Genomic DNA, 11,762 nt, shown 5'->3' on the forward strand with positions numbered 1-11,762 from the left:
CTGGCTTCCTGTTAAGGCAAGGGCTGATTTCAAGGTTTTACTGCTAACCTACAAAGCATTACATGGGCTTGCTCCTACCTATCTTTCCGATTTGGTCCTGCCGTACATACCTACACGTACGCTACGGTCACAAGACGCAGGCCTCCTAATTGTCCCTAGAATTTCTAAGCAAACGGCTGGAGGTAGGGCTTTCTCCTATAGAGCTCCATTTTTATGGAATGGTCTGCCTACCCATGTGAGAGACGCAGACTCAGTCTCAACCTTTAAGTCTTTACTGAAGACTTATCTCTTCAGTAGGTCCTATGATTAAGTGTAGTCTGGCCCAGGAGTGTGAAGGTGAACGGAAAGGCTGGAGCAACGAACCGCCCTTGCTGTCTCTGCCTTGTCGGTTCCCCTCTTCCCACTGGGATTCTCTGCCTCTAACCCTTTTACAGGGGCTGAGTCACTGACTTACTGGTGTTCTTCCATGCCGTCCATGGGAGGGGTGCGTCACTTGAGTAGGTTGAGCCACTGACGTGGTCTTCCTGTCTGGGTTGGCGCCCCCCCTTGGGTTGTGCCGTGGCGGACATCTTTGTGGGCTATACTCGGCCTTGTCTTCGGACGGTAAGTTGGTGGTTGTAGATATCCCTCTAGTGGTGTGGGGGGCTGTGCTTTGGCAAAGTGGGTGGGGTTATATCCTGCCTGTTTGGCCCTGTCCGGGGGTATCATCGGATGGGGCCACAGTGTCTTCTGATCCCTCCTGTCTCAGCCTCCAGTATTTATGCTGCAGTAGTTTATGTGTCGGGGGGCTAGGGTCAGTCTGTTACATCTGGAGTATTCTCTTGTCTTATCCGGTGTCCTGTGTGAATGTAAATATGCTCTCTCTAATTCTCTCTTTCTTTCTTTCTTTCTTTCTCTCGGAGGACCTGAGCCCTAGGACTACCTGGCATGATGACTCCTTGCTGTCCCCAGTCCACCTGGCCATGCTGCTGCTCCAGTTTCAACTGTTCTGCCTGCGGCTACGGAACCCTGACCTGTTCACCGGACGTGCTTGTTGCACCCTCGACAATTACTATGATTATTATTATTTGACCATGCTGGTCATTTACGAACATTTTAACATCTTGACTATGTTCTGTTATAATATCCACCCGGCACAGCCAGAAGAGGACTGGCCACCCCTCATAGCCTGGTTCCTCTCTAGGTTTCTTCCTAGGTTTTTGGCCTTTCTCAGGAGTTTTTCCTAGGGAGTTTTTCCCAGCCACCGTGCTTCTTTCACATGCATTGCTTGCTGTTTGGGGTTTTAGGCTGGGTTTCTGTACAGCACTTTGAGATTTCAGCTGATGTACGAAGGGCTATATAAATAAATTTGATTTGATTTGATTTGATTTGATTTGATATGTTTGAGAAATTGAAGTAATAGCATTTCTAAGGTATTTGAATAACGCACCACAGGATTCCACTGGCTGTTACGTAGGTGGGACGATTTCGTCCCGCCGACCCTAGAGAGGTTAAGTGAAGTATTAGCTTTTGTCTGAAGCAACAACAAAAAAAGTATATTCAAAATAGAATTTGACCTATGGGCTAACACGATTTGTCAACGTATGATGCTTGATAAAAAAATATTACTAAATATTTTCCTTAAAGTAAGCATTTCACGGTAAGGTCTACACCTGTTCGTCGGGTGCGACAAATACAATTTGATTTGATTTGACGCATGCTAGAGAGTACTGTAGCTTTATTGATCTACTGCTAGAGTAAGGTAGCTTTATTGATCTACTGCTAGAGTAAGGTAGCTTTATTGATCTACTGCTAGAGTAAGGTAGCTTTATTGATCTACTGCTAGAGTAAGGTAGCTTTATTGATCTACTGCTAGAGTAAGGTAGCTTTATTGAGCTACTGCTAGAGTAAGGTAGCTTTATTGAGCTACTGCTAGAGTAAGGTAGCTTTATTGAGCTACTGTACTTCAACAACAGATGTTCTCACATTGGATGGGTTGATTAGGATTCAAACCTCTGGAACAGACTAACACGCTCTTAGAGTAGATTTATACCCCATTAATGTACTTGGTAATGTAAACTAGTTTTTTTCCCTGTAAGACAGACATGCAATCTGGGAATCTGTTCAGTGGTCTTAATCTTGATAAAGTGCCTTCAGAAAGTATTCATAGCCCGTTGTCATAGGCGTCGTAAGGATTGGACCAAGGCGCAGCGGGTAAAGTGCTCATCTTCTTTATTTGAAGTAACGTGAACACTTAAACAAAATAAACAAAACGACGAAACAGTTCCGTAAGGCAACACAGGCTATACAGGAAAACAATCACCCACAAAATACAAGTGAAACAAACCCCAACTAAATATGGCCTCCAATTAAAGGCAACGACAACCAGCTGGCTCTAATTGGAGGTCCTACCAAAACCCCAACATAGAAATAGAAAACTAGATTTAAACATAGAAATAGAAAACATAGAACCTAAACCAAAAACACCGAAACACACAAAACAAACACCCCCTGCCACACTCTGACCAAACTACAATAACAAATAACCCCTTTTACTGGTCAGGACGTGACACCCGTGAACGTTTTCCACATTGTATTGTGTTACAGCTTGAATTTAAAATGGACTCAATTGAGTTGTGACACTGATCTAAACACAATACCCCATAACGTCAAAGTGGAATTTTGTTTGTAGAACATTTTTCGAAATTAATTAAAAATGTAAAGCTGAAATATCTTCAGTCAATAAGTATTCAAGCATGGTGGTGGCTGTATCATGTTAGGGGTATGCTTGTCATCTGCAAGAAAAAGGGAGTTTTTTATGATAAAAAGAAATGAAATACAGCTATAAGCACTAGTTCAGTCTGTTTTCCACCAAATACTGGGAGATTAATTCACCTTTCAGCAGGACAACAACCTAAAACACAAGGGAAAATCTACACTGGAGTTGCTTACCAAGACGACATGGAATGTTCCTGAGTGGCCTACTGACAGTTCTGACTTAAATCGGCTTGAAAATCTATGGCAAGACTTGAAAATGACTGTCTAGCAATGATCAACAACCAACTTGACAGAGCATGAAGATTAAAAAAAATAACAATGTGCAAATATTGTAAAATCCAGATGTGGAAAGCTCTTAGAGACTTACCCAGAAAGACTCACAGCTGTAAGCACCGCCAAAGGTGCTTCTACAAAGTACTGACTCAGGGGTGTGAATACTTATGTAAATTAGTTATTTCTCTATTTAATTACAATACGTTTGCAAACATTTATAAAAACATGTTTTCACTTTGTCGTTATGCTGTAACTAGGGCTGTTGTGGTGACCATATTACCGCCACACTGGCAGTCATGAGTCAAATTCCATGTGACCTTTGAGTCACGGTGATCTCCTTTTATGCACTCTGGACATGCTTTGGTAGTACCCAACTTGCTAATGACCATCAGGTCCTAATGACCTGGTACTCAGGGCTCTACTGTCCCTCTAATGCAATTGCAATCGTAAAAAAAAAAAATCACATTTAAAAAATAATCGAAACAGTAGCATATAGTACATTTAAAACTAAACTCGCTGTGATGATCAATTTGAAGAAAGAAGTTCAACAGCAAGTTGAAACAGTGTAAAACATGACTGTTCTGGACATTGTTTCAAAGCCTAAAACAACGAAATGGAAGGTGCTTTCTAAGATCATTCATTCAAAACACCATATGCATATTAGAGCTTACGCATATGCATATTAGAGCTTACGCATATGCATATCAGAGCTTACGCATATGCATATTAGAACTTACGCATATGCATATTACAGATTATGCATATGCATATTAGAGCTTACGCATATGCATATTAGAGCTTACTCATATGCATATCAGAGCTTACGCATATGCATATTACACCTTACCCATACGCATATCAGAGCTTACGCATATGCATATTAGAACTTACGCATATGCATATTACAGATTATGCATATGCATATTAGAGTTTACGCATATGCAAATTAGAGCTTATCCATATGCATATTAGAGCTTACTCATATGCATATCAGAGCTTACGCATATGCATATTAGAGCTTATGCAAAGGCATATTAGAGCTTACGCATATGCATATTAAAGCTACGCATATGCATATTAGAGCTTACGCAAAGGCATATTAGAGCTTACGCATATGCATATCAGAGCTTACGCATATGCATGGTCTTATGAGCTCAAACCCGAAAAATGTGTTGTTCACTGGTTGTGCAGGTCGGTGTCACGTTGGTATAAAGGGATCATGAGACAGGTGCAGGAATGCTTAATAGGGGTTTTTATTTCCCAAATTACAGCGTGTCGTGTAAAGGCACGGGGGACGAAGACCAGACACACATGTATACAAAACACAGGGTAGAAACCCAAAACAAAAGGGCGAGGAATACCTCGAATAAATAACACAATCGCACACAATGATTAACACACGGGACGAAACCCGTAACCATCTGCACAATCCACAAGGGCAAAACAACACAGGTACTCACACGAACCAACAGACGTTGGAACAATAAATCGAACAAGACCATGGTGAACCAAATGGCGCATATATATACAAATACTAATCAGTGGAAATAAGGACCAGGTGTGTGTAATGAAAGTTCCGGAAGGATCCGTGATAGTCGGCTTTCAATTAGTGAATTTGTATTTGATTTAAAATAGCCTAGTAATAAGGCATGTTTTTTTTTAAATATTTGCATAACTAATTGGGTGACACATTACATTTTGCTATACAGAATACAGTGTTGTGGTATGGTCTCGAGACCACATATTGAGTGTCTCAGTCTTGAATTGGTCTCGGACAGAGAGGACTTGTCATTTCTTCCTGAGACCAGCCTAGACCAGAAGAGTAAAATAACTTAGAATTATCAGCTTCCATTCAGTCAGCTCATTAAAGCGTTTCGCAAAGACAAATATATATATATATATATATATACACACAACTCCACAGGAGGTTGGTGGCACCTTAATTGGGGAGGACGGGCTCGTGGTAATGAGTGGAGCGGAATCAGTGGAATGGTATCAAATACATCAAACACATGGTTAGCAGGTGTTTGATGCCGTTTCATTTGCTCCGTTCCAGCCATTATTATGAGCCGTTCTCCCCTCAGCAGTTTACAGTGGATTTTGAAACATTCATATCTTATGGCCTATTGAAACCTGGGTGTGGCAACCAGCTGCATTAAGTACTGCAGTGCATCTCCTCCTTGTGGACTGCACCAGATTTGCCAGTTCTTGCTGTGGGATGTTACCCCACTCTTCCACCAAGGTACCTGCAAGTTCCCGGACATTTCTGGGGGGAATAGCCCTAGCCCTCACCCTCTGATCCAACAGGTCCTAGGCGTGTTCAATGGGATTGAGATCCTGGCTCTTCGCTGGCCATGGCAGAACACTGACATTCCTGTCTTGCAGGAAATCATGCACAGAACGAGCAGTATGGCTGGTGGCATTGTCATGCTGGAGGGTCATGTCAGGATGAGCCTGCAGGAAGGGTACCACATGAGGGAGGAGGAAGTCAGATTGCCTGCAATGACAACAAGCTCAGTCCGATGATGCTGTGACACACCGCCCCAGACCATGACGGACCCTCCACCTCCAAATCGATCCCGCTCCAGAGTACAGGCCTCGGTGTAATGCTCATTCCTTCGACGATAAACGGGAATCCGACCATCACCCCTGGTGAGACAAAACCCTGACTCGTCAGTGAAGAGCAGTTTTTGCCATCCTGTCTGGTCCTGCAACGGTGGGTTTGTGCCCATAGGCGACGTAGTTGCCGGTGATGTCTGGTGAGGACCTGCCTTACAACAGGCCTACACTACAAGCGGTCAGTCCAGCCTCTCTCAGCCTATTGCAGACAGTCTGAGCACTGATGGAGGGATTGTGCGTTCCTGGTGTAACTTGGGCAGTTGTTGTTGCCATCCTGTACCTGTCCCGCAGGTGTGATGTTCGGATGTACCGATCCTGTGCAGGTGTTGTTACACGTGGTCTGCCACTGTGAGGACGATCAGCTGTCCGTCCTGTCTCCCTGTAGTGCAGTCTTAGGCGTCTCACAGTACAGACATTGCAATTTATTGCCCTGGCCACATCTGCAGTCCTCATGCCTCCTTGCAGCATGCCTAAGGCACATTCACGCAAATGAGCAGGGACCCTGGGCATCTTTATTTTGGTGTTTTTCAGAGTCAGTAGAAAGGCCTCTTTAGTGTCCTAAGTTTCCATAACTGTGACCTTAATTGTCTACCGTCTGTAAGCTGTTAGTGTCTTAACGACCGTTCCACAGGTGCATGTTCATTAATTGTTTATGGTTCATTGAACAAGCATGGGAAACAGTGTTTAAACACTTTACAATGAAGATCTGTGAAGTTATTTGGATTTTTACGAATTATCTTTGAAAGACAGGGACCTGAAAAAGGGATGCTTCTTTTTTTGCTGAGTTTAGAATATACAGGTTAGTGCAGGTGTGAACCTATTGGTCATCAGTGGTGAACCTACAGACCTTCAGTGGATGACAGGCTCGTAATGCTGAAAGGACAGCAAGTGTTATACCGGCACACTCATGGAGGAGAGAGCATTTTTAGTACAACACAAAGGGCCAGATGTGTAGTGGAGGCTATACGCAGCTGTACCCATGCTGTTTTCAGTGGACGTTGCCTATACTCTCTTCTTAATCCCTTCTGTTGCGTATCAAAGTAGTCTAGCGGAGGGATACAACTTATCGATTATGAAATCAAGAACAAAACACCTGAAATATATTCACATGTGTTGCCGCACACACGGCCTAGTTTCAGTGGAATGTCATCTGCAGGCAGCGGGAGAGCACAGCTCTCAACTGGTTGTCGCATGGAGCAGATCGCAGAAGAATGACATCGGTAGCCGGTAGGGCAGGAAAGACCTTTCAACTGATGATATCTATGTAACGGTCGTCGTAAGATGGAGAAGTGGACCAAAGCGCAGCGTTGTATGTGCTCATGATTCTTTATTATCACAACACACTCAAACAAAATAACAAAAAGCGAAAAATGAAAACGTACAGTTCTGTCAGGCAACAGAGGCTAAACAGAAAACATCCTCCCCACAAAGACAGGAAGAAAACAGGCTGCCTAAGTATGATTCCCAATCAGAGACAACGATAGACAGCTGCCTCTGATTGGGAACCACACTCGGCCCAAAAACAAAGAAACAGAAAACAGATTTTCCCACCCGAGTCACACCCTGACCTAACCAAACATAGAGAATAAATAAGTATCTCTACGTTCAGGGTGTGACAATCTAAAGTGACGTGAAAAAGTATTTGCCCCCTTTTCAAATTTTCTCTACTTTTGCATATTTTTTTTGATACTTAATGTTTCCTCAACTAAAACCTAATATTAGGTAAAGGGAACCTGAGTGAACAAAAACCGCAGCTATTACAGGCTTATTTCATAAACAAGTAATGCAACACCCGATGCCCCTTGTGTGAAAGAGTAATTTCCCCCATTACAATCAATAACTGGTTGTACCACCTTTAGCTGCAATGACTCCAACCAAACACTTCCTGTAGTTGTTGATCAGTCTCTCACGTCACTATGGAGGAAGTTGGCCCACTCTTCCATACAGAACTGCTTTAACTCAGAGACATTTGTGGCTTTTCAACCATGAGCTGCTCCTTTCAAATCCTGCCACAACATCTCAATTAGAATTATGTCTGGACTTTGACTGGGCCATTCCAAAATGTAAAAATGTGTTACTTTTTCGCCATTTTCATGTTGACATGATCGTGTGTTTTGGATCGTTGTCTTGCTACATGACCCAGCTGTTTTTCAGCTTCAGCTCACAGACCGATGGCCTGATATTCTCCTGTAGAATTCTCTGATACAGAGCAGACTTCCATGGTTCCTTCTATTAAGGCAAGTCGTCCAGGTCCCGAGGCAGTAAAACATCCCCAAACCACCACACTACCACCACCATGCTTAAGGTTCTTACTGTGGAATGCAGTGTTTGGTTTTTGCCAGGGACCCGTGTCGTTCAAAAAGTTTTACTTTTGACTCGTCTGTCCATAGAACATTCTTCCCAAGAGTCTTGATGATCATCCAGGTGATTTTTGGAAACCTGGAGTGAACTTTTTTTTGGACTTCCATCTTTTCTCACCTGGAGAACGATGATGGTAAGAGATGAGAACAGTGCCGTGATCTAAGAGGGAGAGGTGACAGGAACGAGAGAGGCAATATACTCTTCCAGGTGGGTTACAAAAGGAATCACAGACATACTGTACATTTTGTCAAAACTGTATTGGTGTGAGGTGTTCATAGACATGTATACATTCACACGCACACACACTCTAGCATCTCTCCCCCTTTCTCTTTCTTCCCCTCTACAGGGAGGATAAAGACATCCCTCTTCCCCTCTACAGGGAGGGTAAAGATGTCCCTCTTCCCCTCTACAGGGAGGATAAAGACATCCCTCTTCCCCTCTACAGGGAGGATAAAGACATCCCTCTTCCCCTCTACAGGGAGGATAAAGACATCCCTCTTCCCCTCTACAGGGAGGATAAAGACATCCCTCTTCCCCTCTACAGGGAGGATAAAGACATCCCTCTTCCCCTCTACATGGAGGATAAAGACATCCCTCTTCCCCTCTACAGGGAGGATAAAGACATCCCTCTTCCCCTCTACAGGGAGGATAAAGACATCCCTCTTCCCCTCTACAGGGAGGATAAAGACATCCCTCTTCCCCTCTTATCTCTCACTGATCATCTCTGTCTGTTACTAGGAGGGTGTTAATGTCTTTATCTCTCACCGATCATCTCTGTCTGTTACTAGGAGGGTGTTACTGTCTTTATCTCTCACCGATCATCTCTGTCTGTTACTAGGAGGGTGTTACTGTCTTTATCTCTCACCGATCATCTCTGTCTGTTACTAGGAGGGTGTTACTATCTTTATCTCTCACTGATTGATCATCTCTGTCATGTTCTCCCATTCCCTCGTTCCCTCCCTCCCCTTTCTCTCTTTCTCTCTCTCCCCCCCTCCTCTCCCTCTCTCTTTCTCTTTCTCTCCCCCTCCTCTCCCTCTCCGTAGCGTAAAGGCTGTTTATACTGTAATGAGCTCCACTTCACTGATCATCGTCATCAGGACACACGCTGGTGGAATACACACGGTGGTGGCGATGCGTAACGGACTGATCTAAGTGACCATCAGTAGACAGTCCTGGAGGGTGATATACTGGACCGATCTGCCGTTGTTGTTCACTGGAGTGTAATGAAACCTCTCATTCAGGAGCGGGCAACAGGAAATAACATTTCAACAAAAAAAGGGAAGAAAGAGGTGGAGTCACGGCAAGTGGAGGAGAGCACGTCTCCGTCTGTCTTCGTGACCTCATTATGACCTCACGCTGCCAGTACAACTCTGTCTCAGTGATGCTGTGTTGATGAAGTCGTTCAGTACTCGCTTTCCTATCTCGTTATGATGAATCATAATTTCCTACTGATTGGTTTGTTAATTGTTTGTGGATAGTGTTAGTGTGTGGTTGATTTACAGTTAAAGTGCATTGGGGTTAAATATTCAGTCCCCTTGACTTTTTCCACATTTTGTTACGTTTACAGCCTTATTCGAAAAAATGGATTCAATTGTTTTTTTCCCCCCTCATGAAAAAATGAAATATTACATTTCTGTAAGTATTCAGACCCTTTACTCAGTACCTTGTAGAAGCACCTTTGGCAGCAATTGCAGCCTCAAGTTTTCTTGGGTATGACGCTACAAGCTTAGCACACCTATATTTGGGAAGTTTCTCCCATTCTTCTCTGCAGATCCTCTCAAGCTTTGTCAGGTTGGATGGGGAGCATCGCTGCACAGCTATTTTCAGGTCTCTCCAGAGATGTTAGATCGGGTTCAACTCCGGGCTCTGGCTGGGCCACTCAAGGACTTGTCCCGAAAGCACTCCTGCATTGTCTTGGCTGTGTGCTTAGGGTTGTTGTTCTGTTGGAAGGTGAACCTTCGGCCCAGTCTGAGGTTCTGAGGGAGCTGGAGCAAGTTTTCATCAAGGATCTCTCTGTACTTTGCTCCGTTCATCTTTCCCTCGATCCCGACTAGTCTCCCAGTCCCTGCCGCTGAAAAACATCCCCACAGCATGATGCTGCCACCACCATGCTTCACTGTAGGAGTGATACTAGGTTTCCTCCAGACGTGACGCTTGGCGTTCAAGCTAAAGAGTTCAATCTTCATTTCATCAGACCAGAGAATCTTGTTTCTTATGGTCTGAGATACTTTAAGTGCCTTTTGGAAAACTCCAAGAGGGCTGTCATGTGCTTTTTACTGAGGAGTGGTTTCTGTCTGGCCACTCTACCATAAAGGCCTTATTGGTGGAGTGCTGCAGAGATGGTTGTCCTCAAGCTCTGTCAGAGTGACCTTTGGGTTATTTGTCACCTCCCTAACCAAGGCACTTCTCCCTCGATTGCTCAGTTTGGCCGGGCGGCCAGCTCTAGGAAGAGTCCTGGTTGTTCCAAACTTCTTCCATTTAACAATGTTGGAGGCCACTGTGTTCTTGGGGACCTTCAATGCTGCAGAAGTTTTTTTCCCCAGATCTGTGCTTCGACACAATCCTGTCTCGGAGCTCTACGGAAAATACCTTCAAACTCATGGCTTGGTTATTGCTCTGACATGCACTGTCAACTGTAGGACCTTATATAGACAGGTGTGCGCCTTTCCAAATCATGTCCAATCAATTGAATTTACCACAGGTGGACTCCAATCAAGTTGTAGAAACATCTCAAGAATGATCAATGGAAACAGGATGCAGCTGAGCTCAATTTCAAATCTAATAGCGAAAGGGTCTGAATACTTATTTAAATAAGGTATTTTTTATTTATTTATTATTTTACAAATATTCAACAACCTGTTTTTGCTTTGTCATTATGGGGTATTGTGTGTAGATTGCTGAGGGGAAAAAAAAGTATTATTCCAAAGGCACTGCTTCTCTCTCTCTCTCTCTCTCTCTCTCTCTCTCTCTCTCTCTCTCTCTCTCTCTCTCTCTCTCTCTCTCTCTCTCTCTCTCTCTCTCTCTCTCTCTCAGAAACGAATGGTAAGTGAGGAGTACAAATGTTGTTCAAAGCATTTTAGCCTTGAGTATTAAAGTGTGTGTGTGTGTGTGTGTGTGTGTGTGTATTCACAGACAAAGCAATCAGAACTGGGACAGAGGAAACAGCAGCAGAGAGGGCTTCGTTCTGGTGACAGACACTGTGAGACACACACAAAGACACAAAATATCAAACTGTGACACAAACGCACACGAACAATCGTTCCCGTGTCTAATGCCTGTTCAACTTGTCCTCCATTCAGCTCGTTATTCTGTTTTTAGACAATTCTGTTGCCGTATTGTTATTATTTTATTTATTTATTTTATATTTAGTATGTTTTTATTTAACTAGGCAAGTCAGTTAAGAACAAATTCTTATTTACAATGACAGCCTAGGAACAGTGGGTTAACTGCCTTGTTCAGGGGCATAACGACAGATTCTTGTCAGCTCGGGGATTTGATCTAGCAACCTTGCGGTTACAAGCCCAACGCCCTAACTACGAGGCTACCTTACCTCATTCCTTGCTGCTATACCTGTACTTCTACTGATTCCTTATCAATAAAATCATACCTGTATTTACATAACCAAAAGTATGTGGACTCCTTCTCATCAAACATCTCATTCCAAAGTCATGGGCATTAATACGGAGTTGGTCCCCCCTTTGCTGGGATATTGCTGCGGGGGACTTGTTTCCATTCAGCCACAAGAGCATTAG

This window comes from Salmo trutta, chromosome 28 (assembly GCF_901001165.1).
Source record: "Salmo trutta chromosome 28, fSalTru1.1, whole genome shotgun sequence".
NCBI classification, from domain to species: domain Eukaryota; kingdom Metazoa; phylum Chordata; class Actinopteri; order Salmoniformes; family Salmonidae; genus Salmo; species Salmo trutta.